This window comes from Ammospiza nelsoni, chromosome 1, assembly GCF_027579445.1.
Source record: "Ammospiza nelsoni isolate bAmmNel1 chromosome 1, bAmmNel1.pri, whole genome shotgun sequence".
Classification (NCBI taxonomy): domain Eukaryota; kingdom Metazoa; phylum Chordata; class Aves; order Passeriformes; family Passerellidae; genus Ammospiza; species Ammospiza nelsoni.
This window is the reverse complement of record NC_080633.1, coordinates 40,039,736-40,065,674: the sequence shown is the minus strand read 5'-3', so window position 1 is coordinate 40,065,674 and position 25,939 is coordinate 40,039,736. Positions and strand designations below refer to the sequence as shown.

General features: G+C 41.5%; 1 protein-coding gene across 3 annotated transcripts in view; it reads right to left on the bottom strand.

The window, feature by feature from the left end:
• Positions 1–20,449, bottom strand: part of LRRC3B (leucine rich repeat containing 3B) — a 44,263-nt gene extending 23,814 nt beyond the window's left edge. Inside the window, exon 1 of one of the 3 annotated variants that reach the window (XM_059479630.1) lies at positions 20,353–20,449. The gene's annotated coding sequence lies outside the window, so the exon portion shown is untranslated. Of the gene's footprint in view, positions 1–19,942; positions 19,979–20,142; positions 20,320–20,352 lie in introns of those variants that run through there. The other 2 variants (XM_059479621.1, XM_059479638.1) reach the window with 2 other exon arrangements.
• Between the last annotated feature and the right edge of the window lie 5,490 nt (positions 20,450–25,939).

Here is a 25,939-nt window from a genome sequence, read left to right as displayed (position 1 = left end):
TGTGGTAGGACCACGTGGCAGCAGGAGCAAAATCATCCTGTGCAGTATCTGAAGCCCATGCCACAGAACAGAAAATAAAGGTGGATAATAAAGAATAAACCTATTATGCAAGTGCTGATATGTTTAAATCTGGAGGCACACCAGCACTTCCTGCAGAGCTTTTTGCCAAGTACAGAATCCTTGGGGAAAAGGCTTAATCCCCAGCAATGACGCAGTGTGAGAAGCCTATCTGGGACACACTTAATGCCGTCCTCCACACAGAGGGTGCACTTCCAGGAATAAAGAGTTAGTCACCATGTCTACCTCCACCACCCATCCCCTCATCTTTTGCATATCCTGCTCTGCAGAGACAGGCATTTACACCTACAGGATGCTGCAAAGTCATGCAGGGACATGGCATGCAGGGAACTGCTCTTCTAAAGAAAATGCCTGCAAATAAAATGGACATCTCACTAGGATTTCTTCTTTCACATGGATTCCCACAGGTGGTTTTGCTACACTCCGTTCCTGAATGGAAGCACCAATCTGCTTCTGCACACCTTCTCGTGAAGGTTAGAAAGGGGCAGAGAGCAACTTCTTGCATATACCAAGACTCAAGGGAGTCATATGAAACAGATAATTAAAATGGTTTAAAATCACAGAATCACTGAAGTTGGAAAAGACCTCTAAGATTGAGTCCAACCATTAACCTGGCCACATCCATGTCTGTCACTAAAGCATGTCCACAAGTGGCATATCCACATGTCTTCTGAACACTTCCAGAGATGGTGATTCCACCACTTCCCTGGCAGCCTGTTCCAATGCCTAGAACACCACTTCAGTTAAAAACATTTTCCTAATATCCAGTCTAAACCTCCCCTGGTGCAATGAGGCCATCTTCTCTGGTCCTGTCACTTGCTACCTGGGAGAAAACAAGGAGTCCCTTAGGTATAGAATCATCTCCAAGTTATAGGAAACCCATTTTTTTCCCCCTTAAGTTTCTCTGTGGAATTGTGATTTATGCTGAATGCTGTAAACATTTCTTGTTAGCTCATTTCCAAAGCTCATCTCAGAGTGGGATAAGATCACATGCAGCAAAGCCATGAAGCAAAGGAATGAGTCATCGGTCTGAAAGTTAAGGAACAGACAAAATTGTAGATTTGGACCAAGGTAAGCACAGTAATGAATGAAACACCAGTTCTAAATTACATCTCTGGAGAGAGCAGTCTAGAACAGCAACTCATAAATAGACCTACCTAACACAGCATTAAAAAATACATATAGGGTCACCAGTGGGACACTTAAGATAAAGCTCAATGGAATTCAAGGAAGGGGGAAAGTCTCCCTGAAAAATGCTTGAAACAGCTGAAGAAATCCAATAACAGCAGCAAACACTTCTGTAACTAAGTTGGTCAAGTTTGTGTCCTGTGTTTTTACAGGCAGGCATGAAGACTATGGACTATGAAAATGTCATTTTTAAACAAAGTAAATAATTTCATTTCCAGTGAACTGTATTAATTTTAGTTCTACTAAAAGCAATACAATTTTCCACAAAGAAGAAAAAAAAAAGGCAATAGTGCAAATGCTCTCATTTTGAGTACAAGTGGTTTCTTCTTTGACTAAACAAAGAGCACTCAAAAAATGAGAGTATGTCTCATGAACCACCCTGACAAAAAAGGCTCAAAATCTGTTTATGTGATTTTGCTAGTCTATATGCAAGTAATCTAGGTAATAAGCTTAGACTTCTACCACAGTAACTGAGAGCAAAGCATGTCCCCAGAGATCTATAGCCTGATTAGTGATGGTAAACTGAGATAGCACAGCCCCAGCTGCTCAATATTACACCAAAAAAAAGAAAAAGAAAGCTGCACATATTGGTTTCACTCCTATTAACAATTTACCCCTACTATCTCACTCACCCACTCCCTCTTCACCAAAGCATGAAATGACAGTTGCTTAGATTTAAGCTGTTCAATATTCAGTTTACTGTCATCACAGATTACAAAACAAATTGACAAAATGGCACCATTCCACACAGAAATTCCCAAATATCACGCTAGCCCTGTGAATCTTCAGATGTTTTGCTCTCCTGAAGTCTTCTGCTCTGTCTCCACTTAACCAGCCACAGCACTGAGCTGCAGCCACAGCTCCTTCTCCTTCTCTGCTCCAAGGCAGCACTGAGGATCACCGAGGGTGCAATACACATCAGGGGGATTTCCCCCGCCCAGTCCTTCACCTGCACCTGAGCATTACATCCCATTAGTTTCCCTTTAGCTCCTGCATGCTCTACAGAGATCATATCTACCATCTCCAGGGAACCTTACCCACATCTAGTGCATGACTGCCTGAGCTAGTTTAGCCCTCACTGAGAGAAGGAAAAGAGAGTGGGAAGAAGGAGAGCCTGGGAGTAAGGCCTTCAGCTCAGCTCTTCAGGAAACTTCCCCACACAGTGACTCTGTTGGCTCAGGTGCACCATTACAAGTTTAAATTGTGGTGGCTCTCTCCCCGCTAACAGTTCAGCCCAGCCATGCTGCAACATCCTGAGCACTGACTGCATCATCTAGGCACGGTGAACACGCTCCAAGTGTCTGGCTGAGAAGGGTGAGGACCTCATCAAGGAAAGCAATACCAAAAATGTAGTAAGAGGATAAGTGCTCAAAACAGGGCAGTGCCATTTAAAAACTTCCAACATATGCTAGAATGTCCCAAGGATGGAATACTACCAAATTTTTATATTGATAAATCCAAACACATGATTCAACAACTTAATAGGATGATAAATTGGAATATTATAAACACTACATCCCTTCATCTCCAATCCGGACCTGCTTCTTCACTTACTGATTTTTTCAAGGAAGCTCAGCTTCCATCTCTATTTCATGGCTTCTAATTAGCTTATTTCTCATTTTAAGTATTGACAGCTTGGGAGTTGAAAAAGCAATGGGATAAGTGATGAGCAGAAGGAACAAAAATTGGCTGTACAGGATAACCACTCCAGGAGCTGGACCACCTAACCTGCAGGCAGGATGGAAAGCAGCTTGGGTATGTCTCCTTCCTGTTCATGAAAACACAAGGGGCTGTGACTTCCCACCAGACTGCAGCTGCAGCACACCTACCACACAGTGACTCAGAGCACCCCTGCCACACACACAATTAATTCTGTCAAGCCACCACTGACCACCTCTAGTGCACAGCACATGGCACGCTTTAATTTAGCATTAGCAAAATACCAACAGTCCCTGGAGAGACTTGGATTTAATTCTACTTCAAAAATATGTTCACTGTACTAGAAGCAAAGTAGCACCAATGAATAATAATTACTAACTGTCAGCTCTTTGAACATTTTCATACCTATACTGAAAGTCTTGGAAAGGATGGCTCCTCTCTCCCAACATGAATGCCAGAAACAGTATTTTTTTTCTGAAAAGGAGGACCACATCAGATTGCAGATGTTAACTCTACATTTTCTTTCTAAACAGTCCAGCTCCTGAAAGCAGAAGAAACAAGAATAAAGTATGTAAAACTGCAGCTCAAATGTTTTCAGCAGCCCTGTAAAATCATATTGCACACATTTTTCATGAGTTAAGAAACAGATCTGCTGAGGCACAGCATGTATTTCATGGCAACAGTACAGACTCATGTTTCTGCTTCCTGGGAAGTCACTGCTGTGTAAAAGGATATGACTGGCTTCACAGGGCAAGGTAAAATTTACTGTCCTGAAACAGACTGAAAATGGAAAACAGGTGTAGCAGTCACAGATAGAAACACACAGAGCTATCAGAAGGGGTTGAGGAGCAGGATACATCAACACAAATTTATACAATTTAAATACCACAGGCGATGCTTTTCTTCTCCACCTGACAACTTCACTTTTTGCTTTCCATTTTCCTTGCTTTTCAGCCCTTTGGAAACCTCACTCACAAGGGAGAAGATGTCACATTTCCCCTGGAACAAAATTGGCTTATGACACATTGTACAATTCCAAAAATACATCATGCATTAATTTGACATACTCCTGTCATCAAGACATTAATTTCTAATATCTTCTTTTCCAGATATTATTAGAAAATTCCTCTGCCTCAGTTACCTAACTTGTAATACTTTAGGAAGCAAAGGGTCTCCTTGTTCATCCCAAGTTCCTTCACCTGGAGGAATCACAAATCTTCGGGGAAGATCTGCTTGAATCTCTTCTTGAACATATAATGTTCTCACCTAGCAAGTGACTGCTGGTGAGCTGCTTTTCTCACCCAACACTTTGTATTTTAATTCTTGTATTTCCTTCGCTAATTTCACCCTTCTGCTTCTGTGCTTTAATTTTTCCCCCTACTCTTTGTTCCTATCAACTCTTTCCTTTCACTTTGTTTTGCTGTCCAGACCTGTGTGCCCTCTTTACCACCAGACTACCATGAGTGCTACAGGTTATCTCAAATTCTGCACAGGAGTACAGTCATGATTTCTGTGCCATACCCTACAAGCTTGGGAGTGTGTCTGGCAACTGTTCAAACTGTTCAGGTAGAATCCTAAAATTTAAGTGGGACATTTTCTGTAAAATAGATGTGCTTCTGCTACATAAACTTTATGCCCTCCTACCTTCTCTAGAATTACAGCTGCTTCACTCTTGATTGTAAAAAGGCAGGAACAGAGAGAAATAGGATATATACACATGCTGAAATGCTTTATAATGTCTTCTGATGGACAACTAACTGTAGTCTGTGAGTCAGAAAACTGTAAGAGATCTACCTCTCACAATTTTGTGACCTTTCTGCTGTGTATAAAGAGTTATACACCAGCTCAGGTAAGTTGCCATTCCATCTTCACAACAGACCTCACCTGGTTAAATACTACATATCTCTTGCAGATAGCAGAATAATTACATGCAGAATAATACACTAATCAGATGACATAGTGCTATGTATTTTTCACAAAATGTCCAAAAGTCCTATTCCCTCTCCATAAACCAGAGATCCACCCCAAACTGTATATTGATGTTGCTAACATCAAACTTGTCTCTCCAAATCAGCCCTAAATTAAAATATAAAAAGGATACTTCACAGAGATAATAAATACTGATAGCTATTTTTCACAGCCTTCAATATACACTCATTTGCACTTGTGAAAGACAATTACAAAACCTTACTCTGACTTTATGCATCACCAAACCAAAACAGTGAATGGATGTACCCACATACTCCCTTTGCACTGCTCTCTGTGACTAGAGAGTCTGGGAGAAATGCAAACCAATACTGATAAATTAAAGAGTTCCTTTCTGTGTCCTATCCCACTGTTTTTGATTAATTGCTTCTTTGTCTCACCATCAAAATCAGAGTACCATTTACTGTCACAAAGCTGTCCTGGACATAAAGGAAAAGCAAAGTTCTTATTTTTGAACCCAATTCCTTAGGTGGGAGCATTGCCCAAGCAAAAGCAGCCTGGCTGGGCTGTGTAAGAGGGTAGGAGGCAGGGGATAACAATCTTAATATTTTTGGATGCAAGTTTAGGAAAGAAAAAGCAAAGACAGATGCTGTTAACTGCAGAGGATAACTGAGAAGTTGCTCCACAGCACTCCACATGAGCCAAGGCTGAACTTACTTTTCCTTCCCACATACCTGGGCAAGCAGCCCAGCTAAAAGCACACAGCACCAGCAAGGAGACTCTGCTCTGAATGTGCTCTTTATATCACATACGTTAGCCAATTTGACCAAAAACACCTGTAAATTCTGTCCAGAATAAAAAAAAAAACCCTCACCCAACCAGAGCCAAAGCACCACTGCCAAGCTGGAGAAAATGACCCTGACTTGGGGAGCAGCACTGCCAGAAGCAGAGGGGGAAAGACTGGAAGATGTCTTCTTCTGTTTAAACGTACTCTTAGTCATGTCTTTGTCAGTAACTATTGTTTTTCTGCCAAGTTTGCATAATCCTTTGCACAACAAGGTATGTTTAACACATGATTTTATAAAAATATCTTTTTCAAAAAGAAACTATTTCTGCAGCTATGAAATCTAAAATCCTTCAGGTTACAGATTTTACTTTGGTCTACTTCACTACACACCTCGTGTGCAGACTTATAACAGGAAAACGTTACCTAATTAAATTTATTATGCTTTGTGGGGCTGTTTTGTTAACTTAGTTAATTAAAAACTTCTCAATTTATGTAATTTATCATGGCATGACCATTGTTAATGAAGCTGACAAAAGATACTGTTGGATAAATTCATGCAAAGGAGATGAAGCAGAGCAGAATGAAGGATTATGTTCTCAGACTTGCGAAGCAAAGAAGCCTGAAATAAATGGAAGTTGTGAGTGTTTGGAGCAGACAGTGCATTTATTGTAATTATTTCAGGCTGCATGCTGATTGGAAAAGATTAACATAAATAGGAGCTGCTATTGCAGATGTTTCTATTCTTGCTAGGAAATCCCTTGAATATAGGAAGCACAGAATAAAAATGCAAAGATGCTGTACTACAGAAATGTAAGCTTTTTTCTATTATTTTTTCTATTCTGGACATACAAGAAGAAGTATAAACAAAGCTGTTAATCCTTCAGGACTTGAAGGAAAAACATCACTTTTCTCTGCTAACATGATAAAACCTCCAGATGTCATCTGACTACCCAGTAATGAATGCTTTGCACATTCCCTCCTCCCTTCCAGAAGCGTCCTTAAACTGCACGGCACCCAGGTCACTGCCAGGTCACATGGCCTGCAGCTACGACCATAGTCAGTGAAATAAAATCCACAGTAATTAACAGCATTTAAGATCCTTGTTCCTCCGTTCACAGCAGCAAATTGGATACATAAATAATTCACATGTAATTCTGGTATTACCGACTTCCTTTCTATATTAACCAATGGCAAAATTTCCATTCAGTCCAGGAAAAAATACACAGAACTCTTCTTCTGAAAATTTTCCACCATTTAGAAGTAGATAAAAATACCCAATGACAGTCCTCGAGGTGTGTATAATACCTGTCATCCTGTCTTCTGTTTACCTTCCTCACAACTCATAATTTGTTTCCTTGTCTCCCAAGGATCCCAAGAAACAGAAACCAAGAATTAAAGTAAATGACTCAGGGCAGGACTCTTTTGACTGCAACTTCAATCTGCTCAGGTCACTGCAACACTTTCAAAAAGAAGTGTTATACAACTATTCAAACTCTTTGGCTCTTTGTGGACCAGTTGCATGAAGTATCTTCCACACTGGCAAAGATCAGCTTGAGTCAAAGATGCTGTGTCAGTACAGTATCTGCCTGAACATTATTTCCTGTGGTTCTGCACTAAACATGAAGCAAAAGGATCATATGGGCCCATCCATACACCAAGGTACATCTCCTTTACACTATGTTTCACAGTCACAGGGCACTCAGCTACACCACCATGGGCCAGTACCCAGAGCCAGAAGACCGAGGGGGTTCCTCAGACCTGTGCTTCCTCCATACTGGACGATGCTATGAACATGTCAGACCTAAACACTGTTTTCTTGGCTCAGAAGAAACATCTTCTGCTGCCTGGGACTCGCTCTTGTGCAAGATCAGGGTCCACCAGGATACCCCAGGGTGCTGGACACCACTGCTGCCAACCCTGCTAGCAGATGGCCCTGGCTCTTTCCCAAAGGAGATCAGGCTGTTGAGGAGGATGGTTGCATGGTGACCAGTGGCTTGAACGCTGCCAGGAACCAGAACCCCACTGAGGACGTTTTTCTCACAGCACAGACACTGCCGTGGCACCCAGCTATGACAGTTTCAGTGACAAACTCCACTGACAGCACGGCACATTGCATACTCCAAATCTGTCCCTCTTTTTCAATGTTATGAAACAGTATCATCGACTGCAGCTCAGGTGCAGCTTTAAAGTAAAATGTACTAGAACAAAAACAACAGCCCTGTCTAACATTTACAGAGCGACTTTCAGCGGAGCAGATCTCATGGGATTTCTTAAGCCTTTCCAAGCCAAGCATATAATGCCACAGGTTTTCACAAGCGTAGCTAAGGGCAGACTTTGGGTGTCCATACATTTGATTTCTTCGATTCACTGCCAGCTGGAAGGGATCAAACACCAACAGAACACAGAAGCAATTCTATGTAACCACACTGCAGAGGAATGAAAGCATGGCCAGCGGCAGAGGGAATCCACCACAATTGCTTTGAAAAAGGGGGGGGGAAATGCTGTTTCCTCAACACAGTAGGGTGGCAACAGGAATTCTACCCCATTTGCAGGGGGGAGCGAGGGATTTATGGGCACAATTATGTATTCTGCAAATCGCTTCCAAAGGACTGCCCTTGAATGACTGAAGTGAGATCCAAATCTGCCCAGACTAACTGCCTAACAGGGCTCAGCAGGAATGAAATGCATTGTACGACTGTCACTTCTATCATTTTGAGCAGAGTCTTGTTTTAGTAGTCTGTCAGATGACAAGGGTAGATATGAATTCAATAGATGGTACTAAAGTCCCAGAAACAGTTATTTCAAGTATTTTTATATTGCAAGTTAGGAACAATACCTCACTTCCCATCTGGAAATATCCTCTGTTCAAATCAGTACAAATAACATCCATCCTCAAGGTGTTTTCATTATTATTTTGCATAAGTCTGTAAAAAATTGAGACATCATGCACATTATGGACATAAATCTATTATGCCTTACACCCACATAAATCAAAGCAATTCCACCAAGCTCAGACACAGGTTTACCTGAAATCTTTAAATATGAGTGATTTTCAAGCAAAAAAAGGAAAAATAAATCCACGATACTGATGTTTCCAAGCTAAATACCAATCTAATCACAACCTCTGTACAACCCCAGTCTCAGGTCTGAACCCAGGCACATTCCCGCAGCCTCTTCTTCTCAAAAAATCCAACTTCTTTCCCACCAGCGCCAGCAAGGGTACAGGAAGGCCAGCTCCAGACACCTGCATTGAAAGACCTTTGCTGCCCTGTTTCATGCAACCTTTAGCACACATAAAGGGTCAAATTGGTGCCTTGGAAGAGTCCTCTGTAGCTAGCTGACACCCTGAAGAGAGGGTAAACAGCTTTTTCTGAGAGCAGCAGCACTGAAAAGGTAAGACAGCAGGATAAAAAGATAGCTCTAGAAAGTTTAGGAACTGTAAAGATTCTCATTAGTATCAAAATACTTTCAAGGAAAACAAAAAATTTACTTTTTATTAACTTACTACAGGTCTATGTTCTAATAAAACATCTTCCCCCCCTTGATTGGGAAACACAGAGATTTTTTACTTGTTTAAGCATTTTGAAGACTCTTCTGTCACCTGAGAACACTTTACCTTCTTATTTAGAAGGACCATTTTCCCCTAAGAAAGGAAAAGAACTATTCACCTCCCATTTCAGACCTCCTAAGCCTCTTCCAGGAATTTTTTTCTTTGTTATTCCAACATATTTCCTGGTCTTGGTTCTTTAAACATCACTTTGGTCCAGAGGAAAACTAGAACAAGGTTTGAAAAGTACTGGGGAAGCAAAACAAAACAGAGGAGAAATGCCTGGCAAGTTAGAAAATATTGCAAACCCATATTGCAAAAGTCACATGGGGACTCTCTTCCACTCAGTGCTGAGAACACAAATCTCATCCACCCATTTCACTCCTACACGATGCCACTCATTTGGGAAAAGGAATTGAGCCCTTTTGCTCAGTAAGGTTTTGGGAAAGCCCTCATGTAATTCTCAATCACAACCTTGAAGGCCTCATGTAAACAACAGCAATTTAAAACACTGCCTACTTGCACTGACAATACTCATGTTAACAGTCAGACTGGTATTTTAGAGTGAAGTAAGTGTAACTGAATCTGGCAGCAGCAGAACTGCTAAAGGTACTAAAAACTTGCCATAATTCCTTTTTCACCCTGGACCAGCCACCCAACCTATAAAGAAACTCCACTTTTGTAGAAAAGCTCAGCTCTCGAACAAACTTTTAAGGGATGCCCACCACTGCTGACAGGTGTGAGCCCAGACACTGAGCTCCTGTCTGAGAAGCCTCTCTGGATGCATTAGGAGCTCCATGACTTTGCCTTTGCACCAGGGCTCATGCCTCAGCCTTGGCAAATCCTCATGACCTTTGCATGTCCAAAAGACTTTTCTCAGGGCCCAGCAAGATGCCTCCATTGGGGCTGCCAAGAAAGCAGCTGTAGGCTTAGCAAGGACATGCTGTAGTATTAGTGATGTGTTTTATCTTTTACCTCTCACCAGAAGTACAAACCTTAATGGAAACGTTTCTGCAGGTGCTGATTACTCTGCCTTTCATCTCTTCAGATGAGCCTTCTTACAGGGATATTTTATCTGGTACATCCCTGCCAGCTCTTTATAGACATCACCTCCCTCTCATTTAATTTTCCCTAAATCCTGACATGCAAACCCAAGCTGAAGAACACCAACCCCGTCACACCTGATGAATTAGTAATGACAGCAGCCAGTGCTTTTGCTTAGTCTGTTTGGTTTGGTTTTTTTCTGCAGGGTCAAAGAAATCAAGTTCACCCTCCAAATGAACCAAGGGTCAAATCCCTAATGAAAAATTAAAGGCTTTCACCATTATGGGGAGCTACAGCACAGCCCAGTGTTTTCTTTGCTTGTCGCCACAGCCATGGAATAGCGATGTTCTCCTTATGGCATCTGGAGAATACAGTGTTTCTTTCTAACCTGAAGGAGTACAGGCAATGGCACAGGAAATAGGTTTCAGATGGTTTACACAGATGGGCTTTTTCTTTTTTCCCATGCTGGTGTGAAAACGTTGAGAAGAATGTAATTATTTATGTTGCATTTGTTTTGTAAGTGAAGATACAGATCACTTGCTTTTAATTTCCCTTTTCCAGGTTCATCCTTTATTTAGTAGGAACTATAAAAATTCATTTGAAAAAGTAATATATTCAAGACTAATAAAGTTCAAGTGCAAAATATTTTTAGAGGCAGCTTAGGTACAACTATTAAGTTGTCAAATTAAGCCATCTAGTCTAAGTTATACCAGAAAAGGGTCAAAGTTTATGGCTAATTTCTCTGATTGAAACTGTTTCCAGGAGCAACACTTCCATGCCAAATGCTGCTAGGTAATTCCAAGAACAGTCAGGTGTATGAGTAAAAACACTGAACCCGAGTTATACGAATGTTAGCAAGAAGCTCACCTCACCAATCTCCAATTTTCATTACCACAAACTTTTCACCACTGCATCAACTGACCACAACAAGCTCAGTATCTGTAATTAAAAACAAACATGGCTGGTTTTTTTCCTAGATGGGAATACTGAAGTGTACTTCCCTGATAGCTGATCCTTAAAAATTCAATCTTTCTCTGTCAGCTGTGGTATTTAAAGTCACTAAAATGTTACCCTGTCAGTGCCCTTTACCTGCAAGTGGCTGGTCCAAAATGCAGAAACAAGGTGGGAAGGGCTGAGACCAAATGCTTTTCAAGTCACATTAACTCCTCATACACACATCACATCTACATTTACAAAAATGTCAATTCTACTTCAATAACAACATTTATTAAATTCGATGGTCAATCCTTACATACTTTTAGAAGAAAGGCAACAAAATACCTTTATAAAATAGTTTGTGGAAACTGTGGATGCATAGGAAACGGAGGAGGCTACTTGGAGGAGCCAAGTGAATGGAGAAACACATGAGGTCACAGAATCAGCCCACCAATGCTTTACATTAATGAAGAACTGCTCTGCAAGCCTGATAATATTTTAATCTCCCTTTGCAAATGCCCAAGCATTTACTCGGTATTCAAAGCTGCACATCACAGCTTCAAGAACCAGAATTTAAAACTAGCAGTTCTGAGCTCACTGATAAAATTCTGCTGCAATGAAACAAGACACACTAGCTCCAGTCAACAAGACTCCTTTTGGGACTCTGCAGAACACCTACTCTGCAAGCCCACAGCAAGGGGAAAATAAAGGACCTGTGTAACCTCACTCACTCTACATTATTCTAATGATTTCCCAGTTAATTCAAATGTCCATAAGCTTTTAAAATTTACTTATTATCAAAGCATTGCCTGCCAAGTCATGCATGCCACAGTGAAAAATACCACTAAGATGACAGTGCATGGAGCTAACACTGCATAGAGATTGTTTCTCTCAGGGAAGTTCTTTGGAATATGGTCAGGGTCTGTAAAAGTATGTTTGTGGAGATAATACAGTCATGGAATGTCCAGATTGGAATGGTACTTTTATACAAACTAATCCTGAAAATGATGTAAAACATACTTTAATGTATCTGACCTGTGGTCAGATTTCACCTCAAGAAAGATCCCTAGCATGACAGCTTTTTACATGGAAAAAATAAATACACATCTGTGAAATTAGATGTGTATTTATAGCTGAAATCAGTGACAAAGGTGTAATAGCAAAAATCCCTTATGGCAAGCTTGTGAGAAAGGGCTGTTCTCAGAAAACAAAGCCTGAATACAAGAGGGTACATCAATTACTGCTGCACAAACCAGACTGAAAAAACAGCACACAGCTGATATGTCCATAGTTGTTCAGACAGCATAACAATGGGAAGGGCTGAGATGGCATTAGGCAACACAACAGCATGTATTTCCATTTTTAACAGATTCATGCAATTTTTTTTCTTTTTTTGCCCACAACCAAGGGAAGTTGCAATGCCACTGACACTGCACTGACTGTTGCTTTTCAATGTGTTGAAAAAAAAATACTACAATTAAGTAATTGGTTGGCCTCTATCCATTTCATTCCACACTGCTGCCTTGCCTCACACTTGTTTAAGGAATAGAGAAAAAATTGTTGAAAATATGGCAGATAGTGGGAAAAAACCCCAAACTGTTAAGCTTGACTTGTTCAAATTACGTGGTATTTGTACAGATGGAGCACCTGCCATGACTGGCAAGAAGAACAGTCCTGTCGCTTTGCAAGAAACATTTTTGGATCGAAAGTTATTGAAATACCATTTGTATCCATCAGGATTGTTTCCTGAGCCAAAGATTTAGGTTTCTTGCATGTCTAAATCCTGTCAAGTCCTACTCTAGCAAAATAAGTATTTATAGAATCACAGAATCATTTAGGTTAGAAAAGATCTTTGAGTCCAACTGTTAACTCAGCACTGCCAAGTCCACCACTAAAACATGTCCCTAAGTGCCTGATCTATACATCTTCCAAACACCTACAAGGATGGTGACTCAAACACCTGTTCCAATGCTTGATAACCCTTTCTGTCAAGAAATTATTCCTAACACCCACTATGCATCAGAGATGCCAATAAGTACACCAAGTAACTGATGAAAGTGATGAGCAGAATACAGATTAAATGTTTTCTGTCAAGGGGCAAAACATGTGAAAGACTCTGGAAAGAGAAAATGACCGATTCATTTTCTGAACAGAAAATATTAACCCTTCAATGACAATGGTCTTGCTTATAACCAGGAAAGGATCACAAATCCAGTATATAGGGACATGACATGTCAGCTCTGCAGCCTAAAAACACACAGGAAAAGACAGGATTACCTGGATTGCACGCTGTCATCCATGTGCTGCTTTTCAGTCAAAGCTGAGATGTTCTTATTTTATTTGAATTGTGTGCTTTGGTTATATGCAGTGTGTTAGAAGTGACAACTAAAGGTTTAAGAAATACTGTGATCTGAAGTTTGAGGAGTTATTTCACTCTAACTTAGAAGAGCCTAGAAACCAAAATTTCCCACTTATATCTCATTTTATAACAGGATATAGACCATTCCTTTGAAAAAGGTTTCAGTCTGAAATATCTCAGCTTTGAAAAAGAGATGTCCTTGTAGCAGCAGAGTAAAACTGAAAACTGGTACTCCCACCTGAAGAACAGGACCAGGAACACCCAGAGAACAACAAAGTTGAAAATGAGGACTTAGAAGCAGATCTCCTCTGATACAAGCCTTCCCTTTCAGTGCTTGTGCAAACTGGGACTGACACACATTCATAAACAGTAATACTCTATTACAAACTTGGTTAAAAATAGACTGTTTAAAAGTCACCAATTCTCATCTCAATGACTTGGTGTCAACAAAGCGCCGAAAACAAGGGCAAAAAGAACATTTAGAAACACTATCACGCTATTTGAAGGTTGCAATGGCAGAATTAGCCTGTTAACTTCATTTCATGAGAAAAGAAGTAAGGGTCACTCTTTTGACATTTATAACAACAATTACATTTAATAAAATGTAAGAATCAAGATAAATTTTAAAGACCATTTGCAGTACATCTAGGGAAAAAATCCCAACTATACCAAACCCAGCTCTAGCAAGATTTACTATAAAGGCTGACCCCTGGGTTTACCAACTTCCAGCCTTGCAAACAGTCAGTCTCCTGCTGTTGAGGGCCTTCCCTCTTCTGCAACTCCAATTGATTCCAGAATTTTTGCTCCTGGCAAATGTCTAAATCTTCACATGAAAAAAAGCACCACAGAAGTATTCTCACAAGTGTAAGAAAAGGCTTTCCGGGTTTTTTTGTTTTTTGTTTTTTTTTTTTTGTTAATAAAAGGGCGTATAGAAAGCAATATACAAACACTGCTATGTGAAGAATTAAAAATAAAAATAATTGAAATGGAAGTCTAAAGAGATTGTGCCTATTTTCATTTACAAACAGACTAGAAACAGGTTCAAAAGTCAAGAATTAAAACACCAGTAATGTAAATTCATTTTGGTTTTAATGCTGATAAGACGACATTTCATCAATAAGATATATAACCACTATTGCTTGCTTAACCATATATGACCTAACAAGCAATTTCATAAAATTTTTTTGTTGCAGATCCTCTTTAAAGAGGAAGAAGCATTTGTCCCTGCTTTTAAAGATGAGGGAATACTAGCAGGAACTTAACACTGTTGACCCAGTGCTTTTCCTTTTCTTTTCATTGCAATGCCTTCACAATGGCAAGCACCATGGATTTATTTTCACATCCAAAGGCTTCACATTTTTGCTGCAAATTATTCACAAGCACACAAAAATGTATACTTTTTAAGCATTACAAAAATATTTTGCATGAAGCAAATTCCACCAGAACAACAGACATTTGTAATCTACATATGGGAAACAGCCTTCACATGCTTTTCATGTATCCCACTAACTCCCAATGCAAACATTTGTAATGAAATGCTGAATACTTATGATCATTATTTACAGCGTATCTTTAGCGAGTACAGTTGTGCAAGTGTGAAACCCAATTTTGGTGAACTGCAAAAAATACTTTGTTTAAAACCAATGCTATTGTTTGGTGGAGGAAGCAACTTTGACAGAAGTGACAGCACCACTACAACTAACAACATCCACGAAGTAAGCTTCTTAAGAGAGCCCGACACCTAAGACATGCCATCTTTAGAAGCACCTGCCCTATTAACTGATGTTGTGCATCCAGAGGATGAAGTGGGAACATCCAGGAGGACACTGTGTACTAAACTTCCACAATTTGAGTGAAATACTGGCTGTTATGCAAGTACCATAATATGGAGGTAATATTTTCCAACTGAAAACTCCATAGAAATCCTAAGTTCATCCCCTGGCCCTTTGCTCCCTTCATGTCCACCTTCTATTTTCTTTATGCATTGTTTTCTGTTCCTAACCTTTTAGAATTCTGTTCATCGCTCCTTTTGCTGTCACTTGAGAACTGGACTTCTCATTTATTGTTCCCTAAATAATTAAATAGTGTCCATTTGCTTTCCCGCTTCCAGGCCAGAGTAGTATCCCATTTATATATTGTCACTCACTTTTATCACTTTTCATTTTTTCTTATTAGCGAATCTTTATAGTACTATTTGGCAAGCAGAGGTTAACTTTTTTCTTCTTCTCAAAGGATAAGTTAGCAGCTTTATGAAACGCCTATTAATGAAGTGGCAAATTAATTTAAAACACACACACTAGCTAGCTGAAAAGCAGAGGTAAACCTTAATCAAGTACATCAAGATCTGTAGTGGTAATTTTCATTTCTGTTTAAGTAAAAAGTCCAATTATCCAGATCAATGTATCTCTGAAAAGGCTTTTTACCTGTCCCATTTCCTCGAGAGGCATTTTTTATCTGCTTTCTGTCAGTGGAGCTGAGATACAAAAAGCCAAATTCAATTCCTCAGCTAGGTTTCTAGTCCCACTGAGATCAACCAACACATATTCTCTGAAGGCCCATGGCAGGGCCATGGTAAATCCATGGCACAGCATGGAGCCGAGCCAGAGGGCTATGGTACAGCCCAGATCACCTCAACTTCAAGACTCAAAATACTCAGATCAGCCACTACTTTCTCCCTCTTGTAATCTACTTCTGTTTTGTGGGCATCAGGCCTTCTTCATCTGTTCCCATTCGTCTACCTCTCTTTTTTTCATCACTACGAAAGTTCATACCCTCCAGAGAAAGAAACACCATTTATATTCAGCAACCATTGCCTTTTCCTTGCTGATGGAAAACAGAAATCAGGAGCAGGGATGATCCTTATGAAAAGGACTTTCCCACGTCCACTGCAGAAGTCAGTCAGAAAAATGCCCGTTTTCACAAACATCTGCTTGGTGAAGGAACTCAGCGGAGCCCAGAGAGAGAAATAAAAGATGCTCTGTTATTTGGTAACAGTAAGCACTGTGTTTGCATTTCCAAGCTCAAAGTAAGCGTGTAAAGCCAAGCCAGCGCTGGATACAGGTGCTGATGGAGATAAGCAGTGCAGGTCATCAGTGGCAAGTACAGACACAGGCAGCAGTCACCCACAGAAATCCCCATGAAGCAGGATCATGCATCTTTAAGCATTGTGAACTAATGACATCCTCCTCCACAGCAAGTTCTACAGCAACTGTTTATCTGATCTCTGATGATGCAGTGACTAAAGCCAATACCACATCACACTCCTTTTCCCCCTAGGATGCACCCACAAGTCTGCTGTGCATCCAGACTAACAAACCACGCCAGAATGACGGAAGCGTGGAAACTACTTATGAAAAGAACTGGACTGAAACTAGAAGCAGAGATTAAATTCACCAAAACATCTCTAAATTTGATGCTACTTCACCCACAGCATATTGGATTTAAGAGCAAAAGATACACCTTGTTCATCCATGTATTCACAGGCTGTAATCCCTTTAAAAATACTTATTGAAGGTGCTGAGAAATTCCTAAATCCTTTCTGCTTGTACTTTCAGTAGACATACTGGCATTTGATTCATACCAGTATTGAAGTGTCCTATCAAAATTGCACTTTCTAGAGGTTACTTTTAGTAAATAAAATAGCAACTTAAAATGCATGGCCAAACAAGCCAATGTAAATGCTACATATTGTGTGAACTCAAATAATTTATTCTTGGCTCAAAATACCATCATTTTGAAATAAGGTTCTGCTTAAAATTATTATAAGTTTCTAAATTGCTTCACAAGAGTTTTCTCTAAGCTTATGAACAAAGCTTACTGAATGAGGCAAAATTAGGGGCATTATTTTGCTAGCCACAGAACACTAATTTAATTTGCATTCTCTAATGAGCGCTGATCCAAGGACCAGGCATGCAGATGACAACAAGGACAGTAGTTACATGCAAATCCTGTAAGTCATTACAAATGTAGTATTCCACTCTGAGAGGAAGTACCTTCCTTAGTTCATCTTCTGATTAACTGAAGTGGCAACAAGAAATATTTCTACCCATATTCCTTCTTGTTTAAATCATCCACTTCATTAGTTTAAAATCTTCCTGCCAGTGAGCCATGTATCCTTTGCGCTACTCACATAAATATTCCTAGTGAAGTGACAGGAAATATCCTTAAAAACAAAACTCAGAAGCATCTTATTATTTAACTGAACATCTAAAGGTGCTTTTGAAATGAAGCAATACATTTTTTCTCTGGCTTTAGACACTTGAGTTAGCACTTCTGAATACAGCTGAATTTTATAAATTCCAGTTCTCCTGCTGGGAGGATATTTCTTGAGCTGACATATCATGCACTTGTTCTGTTACTCTAGTTATTCCAATGCTGTTTCAGTGTGAGCAGGAAGAATTTCCTACCTCCCAAAAGACTTGAAATGCAGATCCATAAAGCACATGGAAAAGACAAATCACACCTGTACCCTTAAGTCTTGCTATTCCATTTATATACGGCAAAGCTCTCATGGACTTTATTAGCTCAGGACTGGATCCAGAACACAGACTTATATGCCTATTAAATGATACTTCTCTTTCAATTAATCTCACATTTGAGGCAAAACACATTGATTCTTGATAGCTGCAGGTACAATCCTCATTCACTCAGGCCCTGATCTCCAAGACACTCAGCAGCTTCCACCCGCCCTAAGGCAACTGGAAACTACAATCACACAGGAGCTCATTTTGGCTGGACTGAAGTCAGCGCAAATTTTACAGCAAACCTCAGGGATGGCAAGATCAGGGTTCAGTGATCCAGCCAGCAATAGCTGACTAAATGCAAGACATCCAGACTTAACCTCACATTCTTCTCTTGCCAAAGTCCAAATCATCTCATTAGCGCCAATGGACACAACCCTACACGGTGCTGCATGCTGGAACTCTCTGACCATGGGCCTCATCCTGCCATCTTGAGCCATCAGAATATTACCTGTAGAAGTCATCCCATAGAAATCCAGGCAACTTGCACAAGTAAGGGCTGCCACAATCAGAGTTATAATTAATTCTGAGCAATTTTACTATTTAGAAACTAAACTGGAAAATTAGACTCTGAATGTAGCAAAGGTTTTGCAAATTAAGTTCATTCTACAGCTTATTTCCTTTCTCTTTAAACCAAACTGGGAACTTATACTTTTAAAATAAATTACTAAGAATAATATCAATAGGTAAGCCCTATGAACACTGTGGTGCTCTATATCAAAGCCTTCAAGCTACCGCTTTCAGGAGGGCATGACGCACACCTTCCAGTTTAAACCTACAAATTATTAGACAGGTTACCGTAAGAAGAAATTTTGACAGGTCTTTTCAACATTCAGAAAAGGCTACCCCAGTCAGAGTTTTCAGCTTGAGGAAGGGTTGCTTTCCCTTCCTTGCCAAATCTGTAACATTTTCTCATGGCTATTATATTTTAATTAATTCCAATAATCTCAAAAGCTTTAGCTTATTCTGTCATTTTCATAGGTATGTAAATAACTCTAGAATTACTTATTTGAGGAGAGCACTAAACGTTGTTTGCCTGGTTCTCATTCTGACTCTTTAGGTAGTTGGTCTATGTATGCTTTTCAAGTCGTTGGGCTGTTTTCATTCTGTAATTACACAATTTCTGCTGTCTAGGGACAATTAGAAAGATGGGATGTTAACCTGCAGCCTCAATCACCTTCACATTTTCTAACCGATAGTCTAAAATCTCCTAATTTTTGAAGGCAGAAGCAAAGACGGAAAGAAGAATTCTCGCTGGCACATCTGAGGCATTTTCCAAATTTTTGGCGAGGGAAATTCTGGACGTGTAGCTCGCCAGAAAGGCGAGAGAAGAGCCCGCGGTTCCCACAGTACCCAGTGCCCGCTTGCTGCAAGAGATACCCACATTTCTGTGCAGGCTCAGAGGTCGCGACCGTTCCCGTCTCGGAGCGCCGGGTCGCACGGAGCCCCCGTTCGTGTCCCGGGCCGGGGGCACCCGCCCCCCGTCACAGCCCCCCGGGGCAGCTCCAGCGCCACCCGCTCCGGTTCCGCCCGGTGCCTCCCCGGGCAGCGGGGGCGTCGCAGCGCACCTGGGCGCAGCGCCGCTGTCCTGCAGCCCGGCTGCCGCCCCCGCTGCCATTTGTTGCTCGCGTTCGGAGGGAGATGCCCTCTTCCCCCCTCCCCCCGCATCGCGGCCACCGCCGCCCGAACCGTAGCGACTGGTCCTGATAGGTCTCAAAGTGGAAAAATCCTACGGCAACACACACGGCGCCTTCCCTCCCGTCCCCGCCTCCGCCGCCCCCTCTCCCCGGCAGCCCCGCTCGGCGCCCCGGCCGCCGCCCGCACGCTGAGCAGCGCGACCGAGCTCCGGCAGCCCGCCCGCACCCGGCCGGGCAGGGACAGCGCCCGGGAACACATACGGATGGGAGGGGCGCTGGATTTTCCACCCCTTTTTCTGATGTTGCTCCGGTACGGGATCGGGGGCCGCGGGTCTCAAATTCCTCGTTTGCTCCCAAACGAGAGGGTGTTAACCCCCTTCCCAGAGCCTCCGCCTCTGGATTCCCTCCCCATCTCCCGCTGCCTCGGCGGAATCCCGACCCCGTCACCCCCCAGAACTCACGGACACCGAAGGTTCGCCAGCACGGGCTGGGGGAGGGGGCATCGCCGGTGGCCCTCGCCGATCGCTGCCGGGCAAGGTGGCACGGCACGGCCACGGCTGTACCCCTCGGAGGCAGCAGCGCTGATCGCCTTCCCCCGCTCCCTGCCCGTCGAGTTTTCTCCCGGTGCTGCCGCCCCCCACCCGGTGCATCGGCGGGGCGCCGCAACTCACATCGCGGCGCCTTCCCGCAAAACTTCTCGGCGTGTGGCCCCGGCGGCTCCGCTCCGCTCCGCTCGGCGCAACAGGCAGCGCTGCTCACCTGGCGCGGGGCCGCCGCGCCATGGGAGCGCCGGGCGGAGCCGGGGGCGGCGCGGCGGGGCCGGGCGCAGCCAACGCCCGCCCGCCCTGCTGCTCCGCCGGGCGCCCGCCGGGAGGCTGTGCCTGCCGCGCCGCCGCTCCCCTGCCCTGCGCTGCGGCTGCAGGCTCGGAGGCAGGCGGGCACGGAGGGAGGAGAGAGCGGGGCGGGGAGCGAGAGAAGGAGGAGACCTCCCTCTCGCTCCCAGCGCACGGCGGGGAGGTGCTGCCCGCCACGGGGGATGCTGCCCGGCTGCCTCCCGGGGCTGACTGTGCCTCTCGCTCCCCAGCTTTAGGAGCAGGGCCGGGGCCGCCCGAGAGAGATAGCCCGGCCTGTCGGGAGCACCGTGGGGTGCTTCAGAGGGTGCTTCTGCTCCCCCCAGTGCCCGCCAGGTTCCCCAGCAAAATACGAATAAGGTTAATTGTTTTGCTCATCTGAGTGAACAGCTGTCATTGCCAATGTATAATACTTGCTACGATAGGTGAACTTATGCTATGCTCAGCCTCACCAACCTTTTGTGCTGATCCAGTTATTCACATCCTGCTTCGGGTTTACCACAGTTCTTGCAAGGGTGACTTTACTTTCCAAGAGGTGCTTCTGTGAAGTGTGCTGTGTTGCAGCAGTCGCATGGCCTGTCATAACGCAGACTTTAGGAAACATCACCAATTGGTTGCCTCTCTCATTCGAACACACATTCTCTGTTGTGCACTTTTCTACTCTGACTCTGCAAAGTAAACTTTCTATTCATTTTGTGCAGCAAAAATTTTGTTGCTTGTCTCTAGTTGAGAGCACCTGAGCAGATGGGTTTCAGAAAGATCCATCTTAGCTGTTTTGCTTTAAGGTGAAAGCTGCCTAAGATGCTGCATGGAACAGAAAATGAATTGGCATTGATTTCCTCTGGACTGTTTTTTTGCCTCTAACTATACAAAACTGTTTTATCTCCATATCAGCCATTGTCAAAAGGAGACTTATAGATCAGAAGGACCAGTGCTATGGCCACAGAGAGGTGGTCTTTTGAGAGAAGGGGGAACAAAAGAAATGCATTGCCAAATGTCAATTTACATAATTAAATCTCAGTCCTGTAAGTTTTTATCTCAGTAAATATTTACCTACCTGAGTAATTTATCTGAATCATATTAGCAAGATAATGCAGGACCAGGCCTTGGTACTATAGCAAAACCCACTGGTTTTTCTCCTAGGAATATTTGCAAACTGGTTCATGAACACGTATATGTATGCCTATCATTTAAAATTCTTATTAGTAAAAGAGAAAATAACAAATACAAAAAGCAGCTTGATAAAAATCACTTTCATTAGTCCCTTGCACGACTCTCACACTGACTCAACCCAGCTTTGAAGACACAATCAGTTAAAAAATAAAAACCTAGTACATGAGCATGCATTTCTTTTTGTAGTGTGTTTGTGTCAGAAAGCTGATGAAACTGACTAAAGCCATGACTGCATTAACAGCCCTGTATTATTTGCAATGGGAAACAATTTTCAGGCTTTGTGAGTTTTATTCCTTTAGCTGAAACCAACTCAGATTCATTTTAAGGAAGTAGAAAAATATTAATCATTGTTGATAACCCAAGTCCAAAATCTAATGTGCAGCATCCCTTCCTTCAAATACAGCTTGTGTTCATATTTTTCTGTTTGGTATATACATATATGGCAGCTGGATGTAGTACCCAGAATGGATGCTCTTGGTAGCAATACACCACATTACCAGCATTGCAAACTTACTTGTAGTGATTTGCTGATGATGAATATTTTTTTAATGAAAAAAAAAGAGTTAGCAAATCTTTTCATTTGGCTTGACACCCAACTCCCCCCCCCAAAAAAAAAAAAAAGATATATAAATGCAGTCATTTCTCTTTAAAATTGAACCTCTAGTGGTACTTTGTGGAATGTTTGCATTGTTAAATATCACAACAGTAGAAGAGAAGGCTGATCTTAGCATGCATAACTTAATTTACTGCATTAGCCATTCATCCTAATGATTTTAGTCCAATTGCCAAGAAAAACAACTTCACAAAAAGATAGAAACACTTTTTTGTTTTTGTTGAAATTGCACCTAATAATAAGCTTTTTGGCCAGCTGCACATGTGTAGCTGGTTTGCAGGTTTGTATTGAAAGACTCACTGCTGAGAGCAGCTAAGCATCTACAACTTCAGTTGAAAAGTAGATTCTCTGAAAAGAAGAACACAGTACTTTTTCTGGGGAAAATTACTGTGAAGGGATGCACAGCTACTTGCTGGTAAAAATGTCACAATTTTTGAAGACTGAAATACTGCTGATGTCATGGTGGTTGTGTGCAGAAGAAAGACTATATTATCATTCTAGGTGAAGGAAACTTTGCTCCATGAACAAACCCAGCAGCAGATTTGCTGACTGGCTTACAGGCATCGCCTGTCCATTTTACAGAAGTGAAAGAATTAGTCCTCTGTTAGGAAGGAGTGTAAGTTTAAAGGATAAGGAGAAGATAATTTGGCTGCCCTCAGTTAAGAAAGAAAATGCTAATATTTGTTGACTTCTACACATAGTTAGGAAAATCAGGGAGCATTAAATAACAGGAGATAGCAGATGGTTCTTCAGTTTCCCTCATAAAATAATTTTGATCAGTGTTTGTAAATATTTAAGGGCCTGGTAGTACTGATCTTTACACAAATTTTTTTCTAACGCAAAAAACCCTACATAATTCAGCAAGGCTGTTTGTGAGTAAGAAGTATTCATATAAACAAGACTTTACAGGATTAGATCCTTAAAAATGTATAAATATTAACAAAATATTTCAATGGCTAAATTAAAGACTCATCTGGTACCATCTATTCCCTTTATTTTCAGAGACATTAATAGCTTTTTACAAAATCAGCAAAGAATACCTCTTCTTCCAGTGCTGAGATAAATTGAGTGACCTTCTCTTTATCCCTTGACTAATATTCCTTTCATTACAAGATCAATTCTTTTCATAGCCAACAGTAGTATGAAATTAATATTCTAGATGTAGGTACATTAAAGAGCTAAGTCTCACAAGGTTTTTAACTCTAGTAGCACATGCTTAGGAGTTTAGAGGGAATATTCTGTTCATGGTCTAGAGTATGTTTTTTTTTTTTTTTGTAGAGAGCAGTGCAAAGACATGTCAGGGGCACCTTCTCCCTGGGATTACTCCAAACTCCAAGGGAGGACATGGGCAGGGCCCAGAGCAGTAGTCCATGTTGAGCCGCGAGAACAGCAAAGAAGCATGAAATTTTGCAGCCTGGAAACATTAAAAGCAACACAAACCACAATGTTTACACTATAGCTGCATTCCTAAATTGTGTATCTGTTTCTGCTCTCTCTCTAGGCTTGGTGGTACCAGCAGTCCTCATTCTCCTCTCAGCCCATGGGTACTGCTGCTGCATGTATGGGTGATGAGCTTTTGCCCTGAGAAGATTAGTAATGAATCAAAGGCCTCTTTACAGAGGACCCATACAAATCCATTGTGTCTCTTAATCTTTTTAAGCTCCACACTGGCAATGTGCAGACCATCTAAGCACAGCTACTCTCACAAGGCTTTGAGGACTGGGCATTTAACACACCCTTCAAGAAGCACTACTAGTTTCTGTTGTTCCTGTATTTGGCAGATTCCATCATTTGAAAGAACATTTCATTGTTCTTTGACTTAGTCTCTTTATAGGAAAGAGATGAAGTAACTTTTAGGAGAGAGTTTCTGTTTTAAATAACAGAAGATCCTGTCAGTAATTCATTAACTCTGAGAGAGAAACAGTGGTTGTAAATAAGTTCAACTAGTTCAGCTCATACTCCACCTAGCTCTGATTTATAGAACAATATAAGTAGGGAAGTATATTTTTCTGCTTTGTGCCTGCCATCCATTAGCTGAAACTGATGCTTTGGTCTTCTCACAAAATAGCATGTGTTTCTGGGATACTTAAATATGAGAAAAAGAATAAATCTATTTAATCCTGGTCAAAACAGGTTAGTGGCAGTTCTCAACACGTACACTTGTGGAATTTTTGGTTATTTTGAAGATTTATATAAAAGATTACAGGTCTGCAGGAGAAAAGCAGTTGTATTGATAGGAGGTACTTGGATTTCTGCAAGGCAGTTAATACCACATGATATTTTGATTTCAAGTCTTGCATTACATGGAATTAACAGGTCACCTATTGTGAGGATTAAGAAATGTCTCACTGACAAATTTCAAAATGTAGCCTTTTAATGGAGAGATTTCACTCAATGTGAGGAGATTTCCAAGCATCAGAAACAGTCTTTGCCTGATACTGTTTTCTTTTGTTTTCAGCGTTTCGGGCCATGAGGTAGAATCTTTGCTTTAAAGGCTTGCATATAGCACAATAAACAAAGAAGATATATTACTTCTGCAGTAATTTGATTGGCTAAATGATCACTGTCCAACAGGCAGCACATTAAATTCATTTCACTACAGTCCAAAAGCTTGTAGGAATGGACACTGTCTCAGAGAGCAGAGACTCAAAAAGTGATTATCCTAATCACCCCTTACAGGAGATCTGAGTACATTGGTGAGGAAAGGATTCAGCACAGTCCTTACGTGTTTCAATGATATCAAGCACAGTTCTGGTGCCTGCACTTTAAAGAAGATGAGAAAATGTTGGAGAAAATCCAAATATTTTGTATGTCAAGTACAAGTCTTGATATAGGAGGCTTAAAGAGCTGGACATATTCTACTTTAAAAAAGAGTGGGAGAATACAGGGAATAGATAACAAGAGTGAGCTTTTTCACTTTTGCTGACAAAAGCACAACTAAATCCAATGACTGGAAGTTTCAGGTTAGATGTAATCAACCTTGAAATCAGATGCAATTTCCTAGCAGTAAAGATAATTAAACTCTGTAACAGCTTATGAAGGGAGGTGGTGCACTCACCATTGTTTGATCTTGTCCTAAAAAAGGCTGTCTTTCTTAAATACATCTTTACTTCAGCTTCTGGGAGAACTTGTAATGGACAGAGCAGGCTCAGGGAGGGAAGGAGGGTCACATCAGGCTACATCCCCTGGTGATCCCTCTGGCCCCATCCATTAGAACATTGCATCTGTGCAACTTCTTCCATTATGGCTGGAACAAGATGGCTTGAATTGCACCCTGCCCACTCAGACATTTTCAGGCTGGCATTAAGGTAATAAGTATAATCAAATCCCATACTTGAGAGCTCCAGTTGGCTGCCTACAGCAGAGAGGAAGAATCTCTTCTCCACTCCTCTGAGAGACATTTGGTCTCATATATTCTGCAGAAGAACTTTTTGCCTTCCCTTGAACCATGTATTATTTATCTTGCTGTAGCCAGGAAGAGATTAAACCAATGCAGAAAATTATTTTAGACATCTGATGCTTGGGTTTGAATTAAGCCCAGTCCAGAAGCAGTAGAAATTTTAATAGCTCAGATGGGCAAGAATGATGGATATTTTGCATGGATTTTTTTTTCTGTGGTTG